Source organism: Leptinotarsa decemlineata, unplaced genomic scaffold (assembly GCF_025532065.1).
Source record: "Leptinotarsa decemlineata unplaced genomic scaffold, Ldec_3_MD MMD2_P_RNA_scaffold_9, whole genome shotgun sequence".
Taxonomy (NCBI): Eukaryota; Metazoa; Arthropoda; class Insecta; order Coleoptera; family Chrysomelidae; genus Leptinotarsa; species Leptinotarsa decemlineata.
The window spans coordinates 18,152,536-18,177,899 of NW_027412536.1; the positions used below are offsets into that span (position 1 = coordinate 18,152,536).

Below are 25,364 nucleotides of genomic sequence, written 5' to 3' on the forward strand. Positions count from 1 at the left end.
TGTGTGCAGAGGTGAAGGTTCACCTCCAATTGCACACATTCACTACTATTGAAGAACTGACCCAGAAGGCAGTGGCTGTAGAGTCGCTGCTGAGAGGCAGTAACAGCAGCATTGGCAGTGGCACAACGCAACGCAACTACCACGAGGACAGAGAGCCTCGTCGTAGCAACGCGGGAAGCCACGACAAAGGGGGTCAAAGAGAGGGCCCGCCTAAATCAAACCGCAACGAGGACAGAGGGCCTCGTCGTGGCAACGATGGACGTCAGAACAGAGGGGGTCAAAGAGAGGACTCGCCTAAAGCACCCCGTCAACGGCAGGAGCCGATAGGGGCCAATTATGGTCAAGCTAGAGAAGCTAGGCCACAACTCAGACAAATTGAAGAACCAGTAGGGAGCAGGGGAGCACCTCCGAGCAGGTGCTTCAACTGCAATGGTTCCCACTGGAGGAGGGACTGCCCACATCAGCGAGGTGGGGCAGACACAAACACAAATAAGAACTATCAGTCGACGGCAATGCCAGACGGTAGCACCGTAGAGCGCGTGGTCCAAGCGACCAAACCGCGCGACAAGGAAGGCGGGAAGCAGAAGCCGTCGGGAAACGCCAGCGGGGGCTGCAAGAGGGCTCCCGAGGGCGGCTCAACGACGAAGGGCAGGCAGTGAATGCACTGTCTGCCAAGGAGCGAGTTCGTCCTGAGGGGCGTTCTCCAACGATGGTGGAAGAACCACCCAACGAGGGAAGGCAGGGCAAATCGGGGAGGTTTGTACCTGGACCGCCGGCGGGCATTAAACGCAAGGAAGTTGTCGGAAAGCAGCTGGGAGCTGAGGAGCTCAAGCTGGAACCGCCGGCGGGCATTAAACGCAAGGAAGTTGTCGGAAAGCAGCTGGGAGCTGAGGAGCTCAAGCTGGAACCGCCGGCGGGCGTTAAACGCAGAAATGTAGTGCTGGAGCAGGTAGGAGCTGGCAAGCTCAAGCCTGGATCGCCGACGGGCGTTAAACGTGAAAATAGGGAAACCCAGAACAAGGCCAAGGGACTTAGTTCTGGTGGATTTGGTGGCCAACCCCAGGAGAGGTCAATGGGACCCAGATCTGGTAGGTCAGGTGGCCAATACTTTGAAAACCCAATAGGGCTCAGGTCCGAAAGGTTAGTAGGCTACACCGTCAAGGAAAGCCAGACTGAACCAAGTGGACCCAAGTCTGGTGGACCAGTAAGTCGAGTCGATGTTGCGGAAGGACAGGACAGGTTGGAGAAATCTGTGCTTGCCACGCAAGGACCCATCGATGTAAGGACGGATCAACGAGTGGAAAGGAAGACACCCGGACCACAAGAAGCAGCACGAAGACAGAGGCTGGAAAAAATTATTCGTCGTGTCGGAGAGACGAGTAAGATGTTACGAGGTATGTTCTCGAAAAGGCAACTTGTTGTCTTGGACAGGCTGAAGCCCTGCGAAGGAGGCATACCTCAAAGCAGGAAAGGAGCCCTTCCAGAAAGGAAGAACAGCTTTACAGCCGTGCTCCCAACCCGCAAACATCCCAGAGCGATTGTGGAGCGAAACCAAAGAGAGTTGAGGGAACGGGAGCTGATGTGTGCCACAGGCGTTTTCAGTGTACCTAGGATGGGTACTGGAACTGGAAGCGTGACTGGTAGTCGAAGTCAAGTGGACTCAGGTCTGGTCATTCAGCGAGCAGCAGATGTCGGGGGAATCCTGTATGATGGAAACCCTCGGCCAACGATTCAGCCAGTGGCTGATGCTGGGGGAATCTTGTTTGATGGAAACCCTCAGCCAACGACATGCAAAGCCAAACCCAGGCGCGCGCAAACCCTGAGGGGTCCCTGCCCGGCCAGCAAGGGGGAAGCACCGCAGCACAAGGCGGAAGTAGTGGCCAGGCAAACCGAGGGAGGTCCCTGCCTCGCCAAAACTATGGATGCCAATAACCAGGCACAGGCAGTGGTTAAGCAAACCAAAGGAGGTCCCTGCTTTCCCGGAGGAGCCGCAGCCGACAACCAGGCGAAAGCAGTGGCCAGGCAAACCCAGGGAGGTCCCTGCCTCGCCCGGACTGTGGAAGCCGACAAAGAGGTGGAAGGTGAAGCCGAGCAAACCCCGAGAGGTCCCTGCTCCGCCAAGACCCTAGAAGCCAACAGTAGACCAACGACAGACCTAAAGGAGTTCATTTTGACAGATCCACTGGGCAGTGGATATCGGCGAAAGTATGCGGAAGCCACCCTGAAGTTCTCGATGAAACCGATCTCGGAAGGCGGTAGCGACACGGTTGCGAAGAAGCGCCGACACCAGGCAAGAAGAGATGCAGCGATTGCTGAACCAAACCCGAAGGAGCTGAAGGAGCGGCAGCCGAAGTGCGTTACAGGCACAACCGGTGTACCTAGGAGTGGTACGAAAGCCGGGGGTGTGACTGGTAGTCGTAGTCAAGGGGAGGGACTCTTGGCTGGTTCACAAGGAAGTGGACCTTTGCGGCGAACGCGCACGGAAGCTGGAAACCGTCACCTAATGAAGCCGATCCTGAAAGGCGGAAGTAACGTAATCGGAGACCTGCATCGAAAATTGCCGAGGATAGATGTGAGAATATGAGATCAGCGGCTCAGAGCACTAGTGGACAGCGGCAGTTCGCTGAACCTTTTACGCCGATCTGCGTTGGCAGACACTCATAGCGTAGAGACTGATCGTGGGACATCCTTTCAACTGGCCTGTGCCGAAGTAGGTTCGTCGAGTACGGGCACGGCCGAGGTCGTGGTACTCATAGAGGGCGTACCCTACGACGTGACGGTGCATGTTGTTGAGGACCTCGTAGAAGACCTACTACTAGGGTGCTCTTGGCTGACAGCGCACGAGGCAATGGTCGACTTCTCGCGGAAGACGATTTATGTTGGCCGGAAGCCTAGGCAAACTATTTTCTGGTCGGAGGCAGGATGCCTACCACCAGAGGAGTACCCAGTTCCTGAGGTGACTCTGGAGCAATAGCCAGAGAAATTGGCAGAAGAGTTTCAAGAATTATTGGAGGAATTTGCAGATGTTTTCTATGAATCGCCACGCCAGCCAATCACAAGAGCCGGAGAGCACCAGATTAGGCTGAGAGACGACACGCCGTTTAAACTGCGTCCGTACAAGGTGAGCGACGGAAAGAAGCTGCTCATTCAAGAGGAAGTGGACAAGATGCTTGCGGCAGGGGTCATCAGTAGGAGCTATTCGCCATACCAGAGTCCGGTGGTGATAGTAACGAAGAAGGATGGCACGGCAAGATTTTGTGTAGATTATCGGCGATTGAACAGCCAGACGATTCCAGAAGCATCAGTGTTGCCTGATATCCATGAGACGATTAAAGAGCTAGGGCAGGCGAAAGTGTTCACCAGCCTAGACTTGAAATCGGGATACTGGCAGGTGCCAATGGAAGAACGGTCAAGGCAATACACAGCGTTTGCGACTCCTGAGGGAGGCTGTTACATGTTCAATTCGATGCCGTTCGGATTATGCAATGCACCAGGATCGTTCCAATGTCTGATGACGGAAGTATTAGTAGGATACGTGGACCGGTTCGTGAAAGTGTACTTGGATGATGTTATCATTTATTCGGCGACCGAAGAAGAGAACCTGTACCATGTACGATTGGTATTGGAAAGGTTCAGGGCACATGGACTATGGTGTAGTCCAGCCAAGTGCCACTTCGCTCAAAGAAGATTGGAATATTTAGGACACGTCATCACAGAGGATGAAAACCGGCCGATGGAGAAACATGTTCTGTCTATCAGAGAGTATCCTAGGCCGAAGAACTTGAAGCAATTAAGAGGATTCGTTGGAGTCGTGGGGTGGCTCAGGGAGTTCATACCCAGGCTCGCGGAGCTGGAAGGGGCTCTGACGGACCTCATGCAAATGAAGCGCTTGAAGAACGGCAAGATGCAGTGGACTGCAGCAGCTGAAGAAGCCTTCGTGAAGATTAAGGAAGCTACGTCGGAACCAATGGTGTTAGCCCGTCCAGATATGTCATTGCCATTTACCGTGCAGACAGATGCTTCAGGTATTGGAATGGCGGCCGTGCTATACCAGGAGGTCGACGGTGTCCGAAAAGTGATCAGCCATGCCAGCGCGAAGCTGAAGGGGGCTGAATTTAATTATCATGTCAACGAAGCAGAATGCTTAGCGATAGTGTGGGCCATTAAGCGTTATAGGCATTACTTGGAGGATAGGCCTTTCACTTTAAACGACTGACTCCAAGGCTCTACTTGGCTGGACAAGTTCAAAGACAGCAAGGCAAAACTGACTCGTTGGGCCCTGTTACTACAGGAGTATTCATTTACCGTGGTGCACGTTCCGGGGAAAGAGAATCAGCTGGCTGACTATCTTTGGCGAAACCCGAGGGGCGATCATGGCGAGGACTTGGATGCTGACGGAGACCGAATGGGGTTACCTTCGATGAAGGTAGAGTTGCCGCCAACACGCGAAGTGTGTAACGTGGAAAGTCCATACGAGGTCGCATGCAGGACGCAGCGCACGGATGAAGACGTGCAAAGACTGGTAGAAAAACGGACTGAGCTGAATACTCGTGAACCCACGACAAATGCTGAGAAGCAGTTGAGGGAACAGTATAATGTAGAAGATGGAATTCTCTACAGAAGATTACTAGAGCGAGACGTACTATACCTCGCCAAAGACTTGAGAGAAGACATGGTTAGCTATTACCATGAACACCCAACCTCTGGTCACCCTGGTCAGGACGAGACGCTGAGAGCGATCCGCCAGCACTACTGGTGGCCTGGACAGGAGGACTATGTTCGGGCTTTCGTGAGGGGATGCTTGGTGTGCCAAATTACCAAATCGAGACGACACGAGACACATGCGCCGTTGCGACCACGCGTCGTTGAACGACCTTGGCAGTCTATCTCGGTGGACGTGCTTGGACCCTATGCTACCTCTCCCCAAGGTAATCGGTACATGCTAATATGCACGGACCTATTCTCCAAGTGGATTGAAGCGAAAGCGGTAGCAAAGACCGAGACAGCGGATATTGCACGGTTCTTGGATCTGGAGGTAGTGGCACGATGGGGATGCCCAGAGACCCTTATCTCAGATAACGGGCCAGCCTTCGAGAGCTTCGCTATGCAACGTTTCTGCGGAGCCAGAAACATTGAACAACTAACCACCCCTATATACCATCAACAGGCAAATCCTGTTGAAAGAAGGGTACAGGAGGTGAAGAAAGTCTTGAGATGAAGACTAATTGGACAGCCGGAACAGCAGTGGGAGAGCCATATCCCCACCATGCTGTACTGTCTACGAAACCGCAAGAATGCGGCGACAGGCGAAACACCGGCAAACATACTCCTAGGCTATACTCCACCCAGACCAGGAGACTGGAGTATACCCAACAGACGAGGACCCCTACCAGAGCAACTCGCAGCCAGAGCTGAGAGACTCGAAAGGGCGAAGCGTAGACAGGAGGTCTACCAAAGGAAGTTGTTTCCAGACAAGGAAAAAGAACCTCCCAGACGGTACCAAGTTGGAGACGAGGTACTTATCAGAAACTTCATGGGAGGCAACTTCACACCGACCCTTACAGGGACGTGTAAGGTTATCCGGATTGCAGGCCCGGACACCTATGAAATTAAGCGAGGCGGCGTAGACCGACTGGTCCATTTGGACGATATCAGGAGCTATGTCAAGAAGGCCTTGCCAAGACTGCAGGATGTGCGCGTCGAGGAAGAGGATGATGAAGATCCGCCACCGGAAGAGGTGGTTGACCAAGACGTGGCACAAGCGGAGGAACCGCCAATAGAGCCCAAGAGGGACGAACAGTTACAAAGACTTCGAGGGATGCGGAAAGTGACGCCTAGAGACCCACCGGTACCTCCCTGGAAGCAGCAAGACATCGCGATCGATACGCGGGATCCGAAGGTCCGACAAAAATCGGATCGAGACTACAGCGACAGTGACAGCGTAGCCTCCTTCTCCTCGTCAGTCTCGAAAAAGAGACGTTTCAACGATGGATTTCCTCCTCTTCCATCGGTATCAAGGCGCCGTATCGACGAATGGATACGGCACGAGAAAGTTGAAGACAAACAAGTACTAACAAAAAGAGAAAAAAAGCTCAAAAAAAGAGCAGTTTTACAAAATGTTCAGGCAGAGGCTCGGAATTACTATTCCGAGTCCGAGACTTCATCGCATCAAGTGGCCCAAAATCAGACCAACGAGGAGGCCGCACCTAGCGAAAGCGCTAAAAGCGGCCTCAACGAACCCGAAATCGTTGAGAATGTAGTCGAGATGGAAGATCTCGACGTAAACGCAAACGAGGGTGCTTCCACTACGGGAAGCACCGTCAAATCAGTTCATGGCGAGGAGCCCACCCCCCCTTCCCCTCTGAGACAAGATAGCCAAAACAAAACATCAAAGGCTAGAATCCCTCCCATTGTTGTCCGACAGAAGGACAAATGGGTACCGCTGTTGAAGTTGACGACTAAAGAGAACATCAAGTTCTCGAAAGCCGTCAACCTGCATGACGGGATTAAAGTTCAGCCGGAGTCTCCTGACGACTATCGGCGGCTGGCAAGGCTTTTGGTGAGGAAAAAAATCCCTCACCATACTTACTCGCTCCCCGAAGAACGGCAACTACGTGCCGTCATCAGGGGAGTGCCAGAGCACTTGGCAGTATCCGATGTGCGTGAGGAGCTTGAATCAAAAGGCTTTGACCTCACCAGCGTCACGCGCATGAAGCGCGCTGGCAAACCTATGTCTCTGGTCCTCGTCTTGTTAGACAGGGATCAGAAGCATATTTTTGAGGTCAAAGACCTCTTGAGCGTGAGGGTTCAGGTCGAACCCCAACACGCGAAAACTTCGGTGGGTCAATGCCACCGTTGTCAACGCTTTGGACACTGCCAACGCAACTGCTTGGCAGTGCCCATCTGCGTTAAATGCGCTGGCAGGCATTTAACCAGTGCCTAACGAACAATTCGGCTTCAGGAGAGATCACTCCACTGAACTACAGGCTCTAAGGTTGGTCGAGAACACCATCAGCGAGCTGAACAACAACAAAAAAGTACACATTGTACTTTTAGATATTTCAAAGGCCTTCGACCGTGTATGGCACGAAGGTCTTATACATAAGCTAAACGCGCTCGACCTACCTCGGGGCCTGATCCGGTGGATCGGGTCTTTCCTGAGAGGCAGAACCTTTCAGGTCAGAGTAGAGGGCTCTCTGTCTGACAACAGAGAGATCCTCGCTGGAGTGCCACAGGGGGCCGTGCTCTCTTCGACGCTGTATTCGCTCTATACAAGCGACCTGCCTAGGTCCGAAAGAGTGAAGATATCCCTGTACGCCGATGACACGGCTCTACTCTCGTCTTCCATGGGGCGGGAGCTCGGCGTCGTCTACATGCAACGTGCATTGGACGACCTCGAGCGCTGGTACCTCGATTGGAAGATCCGAGTAAACCCGGAAAAGACTCAGGCGATAACCATGGGAAGATTACTATCTTCTCCGGCCAGAAAAGTGAGGATCTCTGGAAGGGAGATTGACTGGCAGGCGCGAGTAAAGTACCTCGGTCTTTTAATAGACCGTAGGCTCACTTGGAACCCGCACATTATGTACGTTAAATCCAAGATCGAGGGTCGGATAGCTAGACTGTACCCTCTGATCAACAGGAAATCTAAAATGAGTTTGAAAAACAAGATCACGATCTACAACACGATGTTCAAGTCTGTCAAGGCGAGAAGGGACACTAGATAAATCAATTATGAGCATGTACAAACGGGGAGGTAATGCACAGTCGGACGCAGACTTGTGGACGGCCATGATCGGGGATATGGTCGGAACTATCCAGAAGGCCACGACCAGATTCTCTGGGGGCAAGGTGCAATTCAACAGAGAGGAGCAAAATGCTGTTAGCGGAAGTTTACAGCAAATTGTTCGGGTAAGCGGACAGCTTGGTAAGAAGCTCAAAGCATTAGAGACGAAAGAGAGTGTGTTAGAGGGAAGGATTATGGAGCTTGAAAGGAAGGTAAGAACGATGGAGAAAGAGAGGGAGAATGTGACAGCCTTGATTATTAGGCTGGAAGGTTTAGTGGGATGGATGAACGGTATGGGAGAAGAATGGCGCATAATGAAAAATATGATAGGGAACATAGACAGAAATATTAATGGATTAGGTAAAAAACAAGAGTCTAGGAAGGACATGAAGGGGAAAATGATCATCGGAAAGACAAAGAAACGGGAGGATGAAGCGGGACCATCGGAACGAGTAACCACTACCGAGATGGAAACAGATGCTGATATGGAGGCAGCAGGAGAGGAAACGGACGGGGGAACAGACGCTGGATATAGAGAGGTGCAGAACAGAAGGAAACGAAGAAAGAAGAATAGAGGGAAGAAAACTTATCCCTCGGTGCTGGAAAGACCAAGGCAAGAAAGGACAGGCTGGAAAATACCACCACCTCTGGAGGAAGAGATAGTGGTTATGAGAGCAAATGAGGAAGTTAATGTACCGACCGCACGAATTGTTAGTGAGAAACTAAGACAGGAGGGGTGCCTGTCTTTTGTGGAAGCTGTCACCCGAAATCGTACCGGGGTGGTAGTAATAAAAGGGAAAACGGAGGAAGGTAGGAGAAGGATTAGGGACGTACTACGGGATGAAAGCAGGATCATGATAAAGGATGGTCAGAAGCCAAATCCCCATATCCTATTAACGGGAGTTGAGAAAGGATATGGTGATGAGGAGCTGATCAGACTGCTGTTGAGTCAGAACCCAGAGCTAGGTGAAGACTTAACAGAAGATGATCTGGAGAGTATGGTGGTGAGAAAGAGAAGGACTTGCAGGAATGAGTGGAGAGAGAATGTAATCTTACAACTGAATGCCAAGCTCTTCCGCAAGATGATGACTATGGGAGTGCTGAGCCTGGATTTGGCTGAAATATATGTGGAAGAGCATAATAGCGTGGCGGTGTGTTTCAAGTGTTGCCATTTTGGGCACACTACCAAAGCATGCCGGCAGGAACCAGCCTGCAATAAATGCGCAGGGCAGCACGAAGGGCGTGAGTGTAGGGGTGATAGAGGACTCAGCTGCGTAAATTGCAAAAGAGTCGGAGTGGCAGTGGGTGAAAGGAGGCACTCGGCGCTAGACCCGAAGTGCCCAGTATATGTGAGGAGGGTGGAGATGCAGAGAAGGCGTACTAATTATGTTCAAGGTACTGCAACTTAATGTGGGAAAAGGGAGGGATGCCACCACACTACTGCGAAAGGCCGCCGAGGAGCGTGACGCCGCAGTAGTGTGTATTCAGGAACCCTGGATTAGAGAACCTGCATGGGAAGGGTGGGTTAAATACGATGGTGGGGAGGGTACCAAGGTACGAACCTGGGTACGATCCACCGTCGATAGTCTCGCCCTCAGGAATGCTAGAAGCATGAATAGGATAGGCATAGTGGTAGGAAATGAGAGGGGAAGTGTTAGGATTATGAATGTGTACGACGAGCCAGGTGGAAAAAGGAACGTGAGAATGGATGCTATAAGGAGAATATTCGACGAATGGGAGGGAAAAAAGATTCTGGTTGGCGACGTGAATGCGAAGAATGTAGCATGGGGTGGAAACACCACGGATGAGAGGGGAGATGTGCTAGAATGGGTGATGGAGAAGGGGTACATGGTAGAGAACGACTGCGAAAGTCCGGCAACCTTCTCCAGCAATAGAGGCGAAAGCTGGGTCGACTTAACCATCAGTGAGAGTGTGCAGGTAAATGAATGGAGAGTGTGCATGGAGGAAACCATGAGTGATCACAGGATGATTGAGTATTGCTTGGTGGGGTTACCTAAGGTGAGGAGAGCGTTAGTAGCGAATGTTAGAGGAACTGACTGTGCGGGAATCGAACAGATGATGCTCGGATACCAGCCTGGGAGGTTAGAAACGAAAGAGGATATTGACAGAGAAGCTCTGCAGCTTCAGGAAAGAATCAAAGAAGCATGTATGAAGCATATACCTAAGAGTGAAAAGGTGATGAATACGGAGAAAGAATGGTGGAGCGTAGAGCTTGAAAGCCTACGAGGGCGGGTAAGGAGAATCAGGAGGGTGGCACAAAATGCGGATGTAGGAGAGGAGAAGAGGCGGAGGATGGAAGAGTATAGGAGGGAGAGGAATAGGTATAAAAGAGCGATAGGGAGAGCAAGAATCGACTGGTTGAGGGAGAGAGTGGAGCGGATCCAGGATGAAAATCCATGGGACCGAGCCTATCGACTCCTCAACAATGATAGAGCGGAGGAGATGCCGTCGAATGTCTTGAAGGATGATGGTACGTACACTGAGGGGAGGGAGGAGACCAGCAGGTATCTGCTGGGCAAATACTTCCCCAAGGACGAGCCCCTGAGAGACACCCCGACTAGGCGCTGGTGGAGAGAGAGAGAGGAGGAAGAATGGGGAGAAAATCAGCCTGGGTTTACTATCGGGGAGCTGACAGCTGTGGCTGAGCAGCTGGTCGATGGTAAGTCAACAGGAGTAGATGGGGTCCCGAACGAAGTTATTCGTAAGGTGATGGAATGGAAGGGAGAGTGCATGGTGGAACTACTCAGCGCCTGTTTGGGGAGAGGGCACTTTCCCGAAGCGTGGAAGAGAACAAAGGTTGTATGGATACCGAAGAAGGACGGAAATCCCAGGCCAATCAGCCTGCTGACTGGCATGGGACGGATGTTGGACAGGCTTCTTAACGGTAGGATGCAAGTATGGTGTGAAAGACAGTTGAAATTCTCCCCGAATCAATTTGGGTTCAGGGGGGAAATGGATACAGTAATGGCAGTAGAGAGAATGGTGAGTAGAATAAAAGAAAACAAGAGAGGAAGGAGACATAGTCTGGTTGTGGCGTTGGACCTGTCAAACGCCTTTAATACCGCATGGGCACCGGCGATTGAAGTGAGTATGAGACGAATGGGAATGCCGGAAAATGTGGGCAGGACATGCATGAGCTTCATGGGGAAGAGAACAGTCACCTGTGGGGCGGTCTCTGAATTAGTGAACAGAGGCTGCCCACAGGGGTCAAGTCTGGGACCAACCCTATGGCTGCTAGTGATGGAGGCATGGTTTGAGCGAATTAACAGGATGAAAATCAGGGAAGGCATAGGAGCAATAGGAGTACAAGTGCAGGCCTATGCGGATGACCAGCTTGTCATCATCGAGGGTAACTCTGTCGACAGCATAGAGAATGGATGGAAGTTGGTATGGGACGAATGCAAAGGATGGGAGGAGGAGATGTGGCTGAAATATAATGAGACGAAAACGGAATGCATGTTCATACCAACTAGTAGGGATGTAAGAACCCCGGTTCTCAGAATGCAGGGAAGAGTGATTGAACCAAAAATGAGTGTGAGATATCTCGGAATTGTGGTGGACACAGGACTATTGTTCATAGACCACCACAAAGAGGTAAGGAGAAGACTGAGTGAGCTGGCAGGGAAACTGAGGAGATGGACCGGGAAGAATGTTGGATTGAGGAGAGAATGCGTAAGGATGATCTACGAAAGGGTGGCCAAACCTGCGGCACTGTATGGCGTACAAGTCTGGGGGGAAAGGGCGCATGACACTAGGGTTAAGAGACAGCTGAGTGCGGCACAGAGGCCGTTTCTGTTAGCATCATGTGGAGCTTACAGAACGACGCCAACAGCAGCACTCAGTGTTATAACCGGAATGGCGCCACTTCAAATAGAAGGATGGGCCAGACATCATGATTGGAGAGCGAATGGAAGAATGATGATAGAGGAAAGAGTGAAAGGTGAAGATAGAATTTTCCCCTGGCTGCAAGGGGAGTTGCTGGAGGAGATGGAGGGAGAGGAGGTGATTGAAGTATATGTGGACGCAGCAGTGAGGATGGAGGAAGAAAGGATGGGAATCGGATGGGCGTACAAAAGGAGAGGGGATGAATGGAGTACAGGGAATGAAAGGATAACCTGGCAAAGTAGTGTGAATGAAGCAGAAGCAATGGCAATAGAGCGGGTGATCGGTATGTGGAGTATGGAAGAGAATATCAGAGTAGTGAGTGACTCAGCAATGGCGGTAGATAGAGTGAATGCAGGAAGAGTGAGGAATAAAAGGATAGCAAGGATACAAAGGATGATTGAGGAAAGGAGAGAGAGGGGAGTACGTACCCAAATCATATGGAGGAGGGGACACGACATCGGCAACATAGGTAATCTAAAGGCACATGAAGAGGCCCACATGGGCATGGATAAGGAGCAGGTAACGTTTCAGGCCAGGCAAGCCTATAGTAAATTGGAAGAGAGAAAGCGTGTGAAAGAGACAATAAAGAGGGAATGGCAAAGGGAATGGGAGAGGGGTACGACTGGGCGATTGTTCCATAGATTCTGTAGAACAGTCGGGTATGAATCATTGGATCTGTCGCGAAAGGCGATCCAGCTGCTCACAGGGCATGGGAATTTTCCGGGGTACCTGGCGCGATTTAGACTGGGACCGGAGGTTCCCTGCCCGTGTGGGTATGGGGAGCCGGAAGCGGCAGAGCACGTGATCGATAGATGTTTGACAGGGGACAGGATTGGATGGAGAGAATGGAAGGAGAGAATGGAGAGGATGAATGGAGAAATGAGTCTAAGGGATGAAAACGGAAATAAGAGGGAATGGATACGATTTGCGAATGAATGGGCAGATTGTGTGGTGAGGGACGATAGGGAATGATTTGAGCAAATTACCAACTCATTGCAATAAAAGGAAAGGTCACCTCTGGGTGGTGTGAACAGCATCCTGGTTATGGTTGAACACAAGTCTGGAATTGTATAAGAATCCGACATATGACATAAGAATATGATGTGAAGAAAAAGAATATGGGTGGGGAGATAAATTTTTGTAATATGGGTTTGGGTTACAATGGATTGAAGAATTGTTTATTTGCATTATTATGAATTAGTTAAGTTTAGTTAAGGTAGCGATAGGTAAATAGTTATTGAATATGGTTACATTGGTTAGAAGGATTGTTAAGTTTCATCATTTTGATTTAGTAGTTAATTAAGTTAGTAATAGGAAATCAAATGTTTTTTGTAGTATAAAATTATGTATGGAAAATTATTATTTAAATAAAGAAATGGGTCTTCTACCCCGCTGATTCGTCTCGGCGCATTGGCGTCGCTCTGCGGCGGTGATGCGCTGGGGGGGAGAGTTCGGAGGAGTAGGGGTTCCCTTGATAGTGGTGGCGTTGGATAGAGGGAAGTTGCCAGTTGAAAGGCTTTCGGGCTAGGCCAACGAAGGCATAGGCATTGTTCATGTCATCATGTACGCTTCAGGCATCTGGGGACAAGCGGCTCCGTCCAACATTTCCATTTTGGAAAGGTTACAAAATAAGTTAATTAGGATGATTGTGAATGCTCCTTGGTTCGTGCGGAATGAAGCCATCCGCAGAGATTTGCAGCTGCCTTCCATTCGGCAGTCCATTCAGTCGAGGAATGCGAGAGTTTTCGAAAAAACGGAAACTCACGAAAACCCGTTAGTTAGGGAAGCCACAGATTATGCTGTAGACGACCCCTCCCGATATAGAAGGCCCCGACACTCTGTCGAATGAGGCCCTCATGTCCCCCGTTAAAGGATGAATAACTTTTTCATCCATCCCACCCCAGCCAGGTAGGGGTATCCCGTGAAGGGCGGCACTGATGTCTAAGGACTTCATGCCGTCATCCATCAGTCATGTACCCATTGGTCCCTCTCAAGGCCAATGATCAGCCAAAAGGGTAGGGGAGTTGGTCTCCAAACCTGAACGAACTTAAGATGGATTTCGTCACGATAGTTAGTCGAAGTTCGAACAGTGAACGAGTAACAGCGATTTTAAATATTCGAAGATATTTTAAAAGTTTCAAGCTGCGGTTGGATTATATTGAATGAATTCGAGTCTCTGGTTCTTTTCAGAACTAATAGAGACACAGCACAACACAGGAGTCGTTAGGGATCTGCGATTAATAGTAAATACTGGAATTGGAAGAATTTTCACCGGAATTAGGAATCTCCAGGACCCATAGAGGATAAATCAGGACAGACCAGTGGCTGGACATTTATTTGAAGGATCCTAGGATTGCGGACATTGTGGAAATTACTAGAGCTGATACTGGAGCGGATTACTGGGTGGATATCAATTGCAGTGCACATAACCATACCTTACGTTTGTCCAGGTTCCTTTTGGCACCCCGCCAGAGGAAAGCAGCCCAAACCCTGCAAAGGAAGAGCAGGTCCCTACTAAAGTTGCCCGGTCTCAGTCCACCCGATCGCCTTGCGGTGTTAAAGATCGAGGTGTTTCGAGATTAAACTCGGGAGGGTCAAGACATCATTAGTTACGTCCTTCGGGCGAACGACTCAACCTAACCGTTGGGACCTTCCAGGATTGCGATACCCTTCTACCTAATCCAGCGAGCGGCCCTCATCCTAGGGTGCTGTTCAACCGTTAGGCTCCCTGTTCCCAAATCACTAGCTCAGTTCACCCTGTAGGCCTTGGATAGGAAAGTAGCTTTCGCGAACCAAGGGTGAACTTAAAATCATTAGATTTCCGTGAATCCTTCCCTCTGACTATTTCCTCGTCAGAGTCATACTAGGGAATTTGAAATCGAAATGCAGACTAGGGCAAAACACGCGCGAGCGCAACTTGCCGAAAATACATCAATGCCAAATCGCGAGACCACAATTTTCGGTCAAACCAATCTCTTGTCAGACAATTTTAGCCGCCTAAGTGCGACTCCGACGAGCCGACAAGGAACCCCCCTGGAATCTGGTTTCTCAGGAAACAGCATTCCCAGAACTCCGGTAGGATCAGCCAGTCTGAGGCCAGGTCCTACTCAGCGTATTCTTTCGACGAACGAGGACAGCAGTGCCTCTCCCTTGGTCGCAGTGCGACAAACACCGGGCATTGGTGGTTTTTCGGGAAGCCGAATAGCTAGAGAACTCGATATGCCACAAAGGACAGAGTCCTCAAACCACGGTAATACGCCGGCTTATCAATCAGTGTTAAACCGTATTAGGGAATTTAATACTCCGCAAAGTCGACGAAATAGTATTTTTCAGGATGAAAATACCCCGATTTTCCAGGAGGAAAATAATGTAAGCGAACGTCAGGAGACGTCATTACAGGAAAATGGACATCGTCTCCGAAGAGAGGTGTTCTGCAGGACCGGGAGCCCGCACCAGGCTAGCCTTCGTCAATTACTCGAGATGCGAGTTGAACTGACAACGCCTAGGACGGTCACTCCCAGAAATCATTTGCAGCGCGAACCCCAATTAGGGCCTAGCGAGACGCAAAACATGGAAACGGTATCTCCTATGCTGAGATCGGCCGCAAAACCAAGAAATTCGCAATTTTGTTCCCAACCGGAACAAAAAGCAGAAATCGGAGATTTTTGCAGACGGCGAAAACCGGAAGGAGCTTTCCCTCCGAAACCGACAGTTCTGCCTGAATACGAGTATTTGAGGCACGCTACGGAGGTGTTACCCACTTATGTGGTAACCCCAAGACCCAGAATACACAGGGTGTACAGCCATCCTGTGGAAAGGGAAATTGTACAAGAAACTAGGCCATTGTCAAACCCGTCTAGAGGATCATGCTACAGTGCACAGGAATCCCGAAACAACGAATGTTTCGATGAAAGAACCACCGGACAGGACTTTCGAAACAACGAATGTTTCGAGAGGCGCGGTGAAGGAGAGCGTCTTCAAAGCAGAGAAGGCTTTGGAGATGCTGGCAATGCGGAAGTTGAACCAAACGTCGAAGCACAGGTCGCCCGACGCCAGGCGTCGCGATGCCCCAGGTCGGAGCATTTAGCGATCCCTGGGAGGAGAGGAATGCGTTGCGCACAGAAGCGCCTCGCACTTCGTTCCAGCCGGATACTGACGACCTAGCGGAAGCGCTAGGGGGTGGTGGAATGCCAGGGAGTCACCCTGAAGCCGAGAGAGGCTTGGGGGTGGCCCCATGGCGGGGTCAGTACCTCCAAAAGGAGTTTTACATTCCGCAGGAGCGAACCGAAGCAAACCAACCTCCCGTCGTACTCAGACAGGAACTGAGTCCCAAAATCCCTGGGGCTCAGGTCTGGGAGGCCAGCCGGCCGTTACGGCGAACGGTACGCGTGGTCGGAGGGGGCGGAGTCGCAGGACACGCCCCCTCGAAGCAAACCGACCCCGACATATACCGTTCCGGAGGACAAAAGTTCAAAAGCCGGACGGTAGCCTGAACGCCGATATACTCGACGTTCAGGAGCAGACGAATATTCATTTCGCGTTGCGCTCTCGCGGCGAGGTAGGCGGAGCTGACGCGAACCAACCACGCGTGAGAAACTCTCTCGCGATTTTATATTTAGGAGACGCGAAATGGATTTTTGGGGCACTGTTCGATGACTCGCCTTGCTGCATCATCCGAGCATCTTTTGACTGGTTCATTCTGCGTTTAAATTCTGCTTTTCAACCATTGTAAAACAATTGTTAGTTTTTTCTCTGTACATCAGACGTGTGTTGAATTATACACTATAAATTAGTAGCGGCTACGTGTTTCCAACTTCCTGCGTTGAGAAAGAGTTCTCAACTCGAATTGAATTCGGACTAGTCTGTGTCAGACTAATAGTTTGGAGTTAGTTGTCCAGTGGGATAACCTAGGAGATTTCTGTAGAAACAAACAGACGACGGCGTGTGTTCAAAAACCCGATTCAGATAGCGGAAGGATACTTGGGTATTGGCTGCAAATTAGTGTTATACAACGGTTGTTGCCAGAGCGATTACGGTTCAAGTGTTTGGGAGATAATTTAATCAAAAACAAAAATTACCTCCAGAAAGAATTCGTTATGATCACAACGATCACAAACCAATCTGTCTTTTTCAAGACAAACTAAACCGATTCGACTTTCTAGTTCCGAGTGAATTCGTGTGCTGTGGACTTAAGCTGGTAAGCAAATATACATTTCACTAACTTTGGTGTGCATTCACCACCACCGAGATTCTACGTGGGATTCAAAGGAAGAGGCCTCTGTCGCCGTATTGACTGCAACCACAGTGAATACAGCCAGAGGTACGCCTACCCGAGCCGTCTACGAGAGTTTTCACGAGAAGACTCTCATTGCATTGACGCTCGGCGGCTTAAAAGCCTTGAGTCCCCGGGGACTATTCGCATCTTCGGGGTTAGGAACTGTAGGCAGGTCACTTCGCGGTGTGAGTCTCTTGTAGATAGGGATCGTTAGGGAAACTCTGAGACCGGTCCCAGCGGCCAACGTGGTGTCTCACCGTACCCCCGCGAGTTTTTGTGTTTAGAATTAGATATATTTTTAGGAAACTAAAAATAAATAATTCGATTTTGAATTTTAAAGAAAACAACTACTTTCTCTCGTGTAATTCGGTTACACTGAGAAAACAAGATCATCCGGGAATCAAGGGGACTTCCCGGCTCTGGTCTCTTGTGGAGATTTCGGCGGCGACGAGTACACTCACTTCCCTGGCCGGGCATCGTCGGAAACAAAACAGAAAAATGAACGACGAATTTCATTTTTCCAGTACGCCGGATCGACAACACAGCTACCCGATAATATCAAGAAGTGTCAAATCATAAGGAATCGACTACTCCAGTCGGAATTTACCAACTGGAAGAGTCTTAGCTCCCAAGGTGTAGGCGCTCTATATTACCGGGATAACATCTGCTCGCACAAATGGTTGAGTCGCCGGGACTTGTTCACGGAAAGTGGGCGGATTAATGCAATTCGTCTACGGACCAATACATTTGGAAACAGGACATCGTTGGCGAGAGCTGGATATGAGGGGCATATCGAATGTCGTCATTGCATGTTAAGGCCTCGATCCTTAAGTCATGTCTTAAGAGGATGTCCTCGCCGGAAAGACTGGGAGATACATCGACACAATGAAATTCAAAAAATTGTCGGAAATCACTAAGAGTTATCCAGAGTCGAGGATCTTGAACGAGCCCACGCTCCAAACGATCGCAGGGGAAAGGCGAAAACCGGACCTGGTCATAAAAAACCGGGAAAGGGTCTTTACAGTCGATGTTGCAGTCTGCTATGAAGATGGATCCTTACTTAAAGCGATCGCGGAGGTAAAGCGAACCAAGTATGTGGAGGTGAAACAAGCGGCACTTGAAGAGATGGGTGGCCGGTCAGTAGAGGTCATACCCTTTGTCGTTGGCGCAAGAGAAATAGTACCAAGATTTACGGTCAATGCACTCAGGAAACTTGGCATTTCTGACAGGTCCCTAGTGATGACAATCTCGATGGTGGCACTGCGGGCATCTATCAGCTTGGCATGCGATTTCGGGACGGATCCCCTCCAAGAGGCAGAAGAACAGGAAAGAACACACAACACCTAGCACGACTTATCACGTTCCGTAGTTGGTATGGAACAATCCAACACAGCTCTTCTTTTTTCTCTGATGGTTATTCTCCGACAGTAACAAAACACTTCTTTCCACCACACAATTTTTTTTCTGTCCAGGGCCGAACCAGTAGGCTTTAAAACGCTGGAAATGTTCGTACGAGGGGGCATGACTGAAATCTTGAATTCTTTATTGCGCGTCTAGCACCGACGGCCGAACATCTGCAGGCATTGTCTCCACGACGCGCGACAGCTAGAGTCGCTGAAGGAGACACCTACGAAGATCGGGCTAGGCAATGGCCACATCCCCGTGGATGACACACTAGCCAAATGCCTCGTCATCTAATTAGTGACGCGCATGAATCGATTAACGAGATTCCCACTGTCTCTACCCACTTCGCGACGATATATTAAAGAGAACAGACGTGTTTTTGGAGAGAGTGGCAAAGTTGGTAAATTTAAACGGTTATTCTCAACGTATTTAAGTGTGAAAAGTATGTAAATGTACAGTAAATCGTGGTTAATCCAGTGAAGTCGGTTAAATTTGAATTATAGGATTAAATAACAGGAAAATAGACCTTTGATAGTGAATTTAAACAGATAAAAAGTTCGGAAATAACAGCTAAAAACGACGGACTCTAATCAATCAAGATAAAGATTTTGTCGGACCTTAGAGTATAATTGACGGGCCGTTTTCACAGGATAACAGAATTTGTGGACCTTAAAGCATAAGTGGAGGGCCGTTTTCGAACGGATACTCTGGAATTTAAAACTGGAAAATTGACCAGGAGGTACCAAAATAGCAAGCACCTCTCCTTACTGCTCAGTGGTCTTGGTCCCCAAGAAAGGGGGGAAACTTCGGTTTTGTGTGGACTACAGGCAAATAAATAAGCTAATCATAACGGAGGCCCCCTATCTACCCCCTATTCAAGAGACAGTGCGAGAAATGGGTAGGGCATCTATCTTTACAACTTTAGACCTTAGGAACGGTTTCTGGCAGGCCCCATCGAACAAAGAGTCTAGGAAGTACACCGCATTCGGAGGACCGGGTGGAGCGGTGTACGAGTTCAAGGTTCTTAGCTTTGGGCTCAAGAATGGGCCTGCCGTGTTCCAGAAGTTGATGTCTGAAGTCTTGGTAGGCTTTGTAGACAAGTTCTGCAAGGTCTACCTAGACGATATTATTGTGTATTCGCATGACCTACGGGAACACTGCGGCCATCTGCAGTTGATACTGGAGCGACTAAGGCTTCATGGGCTCTGGCTGTCTCCATCTAAGTGCCAGTTTGGGTCTAGTACCTTAAACTACCTCGGCCGAGTCATGTCCAAGGATGGAAATAAACCACAAGAACAACACGTGTTGAACGTGAAGGAATTCCCAGCACCCACGAACATAAAGCAGGTGCGCGCCTTCTTGGGCACAGCCGGATGGCTTCGGGATTATATCCCGAACTTCGCCGAGATGGCCGCACCACTAACCGACCTCATCGATAAAAGGAGAAAATTTCTGTGGACCTCAGAAGCGCAGGATAGCTTCTATGCGATAAAAGAAGCTGTCTCCCAGCCGTTGGAGTTGGCGCGACCTGACCCCCAGACAGACGCCAGCCATATTGGCATAGGCACAGTACTGTTTCAGATGGACCCCCAAGGAGATAATAGGAGAATAATCGCCTATAGTAGCGCTAAGCTAAACGCCACCGAATGGAAGTACCATATTAATGAGACAGAATGCCTTGCGGTGGTATGGGCGATCAAGAAATACAAGTATTATCTCCAATATGGGAGTTTTACTTTGTTTACTGATAATTCGGCGCTGTTCTGGTTGGACAAAATGAAGGACGAAAAGGCTAAGCTGACTCGCTGGTCCTTGCTCCTACAAGAGTACGACTTCAGAGTGGAGCATATACCAGGCAAGAGGAATCAGCTACCCGATTTTTTATCCCGAAATCCAACCCAGTCCTAAACGAACATGGATCTTGACACAGATGTAGAAAGGATGTTCTTTCCTCATAAAGAACCGGAGGTACCTGAGGAAGCTGAAGACGGGATCCTGCTTCAGCTCGCGGACGAGTTATTCAATGTGTGCGACTTGGTCTGCGTAGTGACCTCGAGGCGTTGAATCAAATGCAGACCTGGTTTGAGGAGGTCGCTGAACTGCAACGCACCAGTGATAGTGTAAGGCGGTTCAGGATCCGGATCGAGAGGGCCAGAGCGAACCCTGATCCAACCGAGTATGAGCGAAGGATCTTGCACGATTTCCAGATGGAAAATGATTTGCTATACTATGTTGGACCTAACCAGGATGCCAAGAGATTACTGGTCCCAAGGCGTTGTTGGGACCAGTTAATCCGGCGTTATCATGACCAGGCAGGTCATCCTGGGATAGAAGAAACACAAAACCAGTTCAGTAGACCTTTCTACTGGTCTAACATGCGGAAGCAGGTCTCCGCATATGTGAATACTTGCTTGACTTGTGCAACGACGAAGCGGAGTCCTCCTCAGGAAGCCGCCCGCTCACGACCGAACGAGCCAGACCGTCCCTGGCAGATGGTGTCAATTGATGTACTTGGCCCTTATAGTCCTACGGAAAAGGGGAACAGGTACATCATATTGGCTACTGACTGCTTTAGCAAGTGGGTAGAGGTGCGCACAGCAGAGTCCGTTCAGTCAACCACAGTGATTGAGTTCCTTGCACAGGAGATATGCTACCGGTGGGGGTTTCCGGAGGTGGTGATCACAGATAGTGCCGCGATGTTCTTGGGCAGAAACTGGGAACAGTACTGTCAAAGGAATGAGATCGCCACGCGGACCATCCCGGGATACCACCAACAGGCCAACCCTGTAGAAAGGCGGGTTCAAGAGCTAAAGAAGATGCTGCGAGCTGCCTTGATAGGCAAAGATGAGTCGCACTGGGAGCGATGTCTCCCAGATATCATCTTTAACTTGCGAACCCCGACTAATGCGGCTTCGAATGTCACCCCCTGCCAGCTCTTGGGCTACGAGTTGCCTCGGCCTGGCGATTGGGACACTCCTCTACAAAGGAGGCGAAGGTCTCATAATGAGGCGGAGCTTACGCGCGCGCGCCGCTAAGGTATAAATATAAACCGTTTCGCATGCCAAAGGAGCGAGAGTCTGGCTCTGATTATAGTAGAGTGCGCATCGACAATTTTATTTACTGTGAGAATACAAATCTTTGAGATTGTAAAGGAGTCTACGGCTGAAGTTTCTTCATACCGAGATTGGGGAAGTAATAAAAACAAACACCCCAAATTACTTCCAAAAAGGATTCGATATAAATAATTACTGAAATTGCCTTTTTCAAGGCAACAGTACCATCAGAGATTTCAAAGCGGAGTTTTTCAGGGAGATTGGACATCCATACTTTATTATATATATATATATATATATATATATATATATATATATATATATATATATATATATATATATATATATATATATATATATATATATATATATATATATATATATATATATATATATATATATATAATATATATATATATATATATATATATATATATATATATATATATATATATATATATATATATATATATATATATATATATATATATATATATATATATATATATATATATATATATATATATATATAATATATATATATATATATATATATATATATATATATATATATATATATATATATATATATATATATATATATATATATATATATATATATATATATATATATATATATATATATATATATATATATATATATATATATATATATATACGTCGCGATACGAAAGTCAGCAACATTCGATTGCTGAACTCCGTTGTGTGCAGACGTGTCTGAGCGATCAAGTGTTTTTACCAATTTAACTAGTGAATGTTGCAGCCGTGCAGTGGTGTGTTGTTTCTCGCTTTAGATAGCGCGTTCGTTTTGTGCGTGAGCAGACGACTACACTTTTGGTGAGTACGTTCAAAAATATCATTTCCGTTGCGTTTTTGGTGCTCAAACTTGTTTCTGGGTTTTCGAAAACAAAGCTTCTTGTTACGGCAGTATGGAGGAACTGCTATGCAGCCTGGCAGGGAAGGAGAAGGGCGAAATTATTGGTTTTATAAGCCAATTAATTTCAGCTCTTGGCCTGTCCCAGTCGGACCTGCTTGGCAGAGCCTCGCCAGACCCTAGGGACGACTGTCAGTCTATGACAGCTCGCAAACAGGGAGTGGCTAAGGCCCCGACTAGCCGTAGAAAAGTCATTTCAGATCGAGACTATAGTGATACTGATAGCGTAGCCTCCTTCTCTTCGTCAGTCTCTAAGAAGAGACGCTTCAACGATGGTTTCCTTCCATTACCATCGGTATCCAGGCGCCGTATCGATGAATGGATACGGCATGAAAAAGCAGACAATAACAAACAAGTACTATCAAAAAGGGAGAAAAAGCTCAAAAAAAGAGCAGTTCTCCAAAGTGTTCAGGTAGAGGCTCGGAATTACTATTCAGAGTCCGAGACTTCATCTCGCCAAGTGGCCCAAAATCAGGCCAACGAGGAGGCCGCACCTAGCGAAAGCGCTAAGAGCGGCCACAACGAAACTGAAAACGTAGAAAATGTAGTCGAGATGGAAACTCTCGACACAAACGCAAACGATGGTGCCTCCACTACAGGAAGCACCGTCAAGTCAGTCCATGGCGAGGAGCCGACCCCCCTACCCCTCTGAGACAAGACAGCCAGAATAAGATCTCAAAGGCTAGAATCCCTCCCATTGTTGTCCGACAGAAGGACAAATGGGTACCGCTGCTGAAACTGACGACTAAAGAGAACATCAAGTTCTCGAAAGCCGTCAACCTGCATGACAGGATTAAAGTCCAGCCGGAGTCTCCTGACGACTATCGGCGGCTGGCAAGGCTTTTGGTGAGGGAAAAAATCCCTCACCATACTTACTCGCTCCCCGAAGAGCGGCAACTACGTGCCGTCATCAGGGGAGTGCCAGAGCACTTGGCAGTCTCCGATGTGCGTGAGGAACTCGAAGCAAAGGGCTTTGACCTCACCAGCGTCACGCACATGAAGCGCGCTGGCAAACCTATGCCTCTGGTCCTCGTCTTGGTAGACAGGGACCAGAAGCATATTTTTGAGGTCAAAGACCTCTTAAGCGTGAAGGTTCAGGTCGAACCTCAGCACGCAAAAACTTCGGTGGGTCAATGCCACCGATGTCAGCGCTTTGGACACTGCCAACGCAACTGCTTGGCAGTGCCCATCTGCGTAAAATGCGCTGGCAGGCACTTAACTAGTGCCTGCAAAAAGGCTAAAACTGACCCCCCGAAGTGCAACAACTGCAAGGGGGCTCACACAGCCAACTACCGCGGCTGCCCCGTGTACCCGAAGGTACAAAAAAAGGGGCAGACTACAACCCGGAAACCAGCCTCCTCAGGGAGACCTGCGGAGTCTGGACGCGTCCAGGAGCAGCTTTGCAAAAGCAGCATCCAAGGGCGCAAGTACTTCTGCAAGTACTTCTGCAAAGCCCACCTCCCCTCGACCTGAACCCTCACCTCAGCTTCAGGGGGTTTCAGACATCTGTGCCGCACTGGACCAGATGAAAAAGTTATTTGTTAAATTCTCCGTGTTACAGACAATGTTCACGGTGAATACAAACGTGATGACCGGAACTGCCAATGTCTATACAACCAACGTCGCCTAGATCTCTGAAAATAGTTTTTTTGGAATGCTAATGGCATTCGTACAAAGAAGCTGGACTTCGAGAATTTCCTAATCGAGAACAACATAGATGTGGCTCTAGTCCAAGAGACACATCTAAGGAACGAATCTATTGTCATTCCAAACTACAGATTCTTTCACAGAGAACGTGTTGGACGTGCTGGAGGGGGAGTTGGCATTTTTGTCAAGCGATCCCTGCAGTGTGTCCAATACGGCATTGACAGTGCTCGATTGCACGGTACTGAGGCCGTGGGGGTCGAAATTCAACTGAGAAGGGGTTGTCACAGAATAATCTCGGTTTACAACCCTCCGAACATTCGTCTACTCCCAGAATCTCTGGATGAACTGCTGATGGGAAGCAACATTCCGACAATTGCTGCTGGCGACTTCAATGCCAAGCACAGACCTTGGAGCAGATCCACAAATCGAAACGGCCAAGCGCTCCATGCGCATGTTGACAGACATGAATATCTTGTGCTGGGACCAGATGAGCCTACGTACTATCGCGGGCAGACTAGGCCTGACGTACTAGACATTGCGCTTCTCAGAAACGTCTCTCTGACTAGCGAAATTTACGTTCTGTCGGAACTGGATTCTGATCATAATCCAGTAATCCTGGTACTGGGCGATGATCTTCCTCCCCCTGAGTATCGCGTGAGATCTCGTATCAAAGTCTTGATACGAGAGAGAAATCGCCTGAGAAGGCTCTATCAGCGAACCCTCTTCCCAGGGGACAAAACAGCGGCGAATAGGATGGCCAATCGTGTCAAACAGGCCATCAATGAACATCGAAACGAAAGGTGGGAAGAGCTCTTGGAATCCTTCGAGCCTGGGAGTGACGAGCTTTGGCGAGTCACTCGTAGGCTCAGGGGGAAGAAGACTGCTCTTTCACCCATTCACGGAGAGCGCGGAGTGTGCTACTCCCCCGCCGACAAGGCGTTAGCTTTTGCAGACACGATGGAACGTCAGTTTCAACTTAACGTTGACGACGATGACGACATCGATCGCGATATGCTGCTGGAAGACCGGGTTCACCGACTTCTCAGGGAGGATGACGACGACGACATCCGTCCAGCTTCTATGGAGGAGCTGAAGGGTCACATCAAGGCTGCGAAAGCCAAGAAAGCTCCGGGGGCCGATTCAATAACCAACAAGTTGTTGAAGAGACTCCCGGAAAACTGCGTTGAATTCTTGCTAAGTCTAATCAACAATTCGTTGGCCCTCAGACACTTCCCTAGAAGGTGGAAGCATGCGATCGTCGTCATGCTCCCGAAACAGGGGCAGAACCAGCTGTTCCCGCAGAACTATCGCCCGATCAGTCTACTCTCATCGGCGGCT

The 25,364-nt window shown here is 49.2% G+C and overlaps 1 protein-coding gene across 1 annotated transcript in view; it reads left to right on the forward strand.

Annotated features, from left to right (window-relative positions):
* LOC141480569 (uncharacterized) overlaps positions 1 to 24,679 on the forward strand; it is a 220,592-nt gene extending 195,913 nt beyond the window's left edge. The window contains exon 2 of the mRNA XM_074170758.1: positions 24,024 to 24,679. The gene's annotated coding sequence lies outside the window, so the exon portion shown is untranslated. The remainder of the gene's footprint in view (positions 1 to 24,023) is intronic.
* The last annotated feature ends 685 nt before the right edge of the window (positions 24,680 to 25,364 follow it).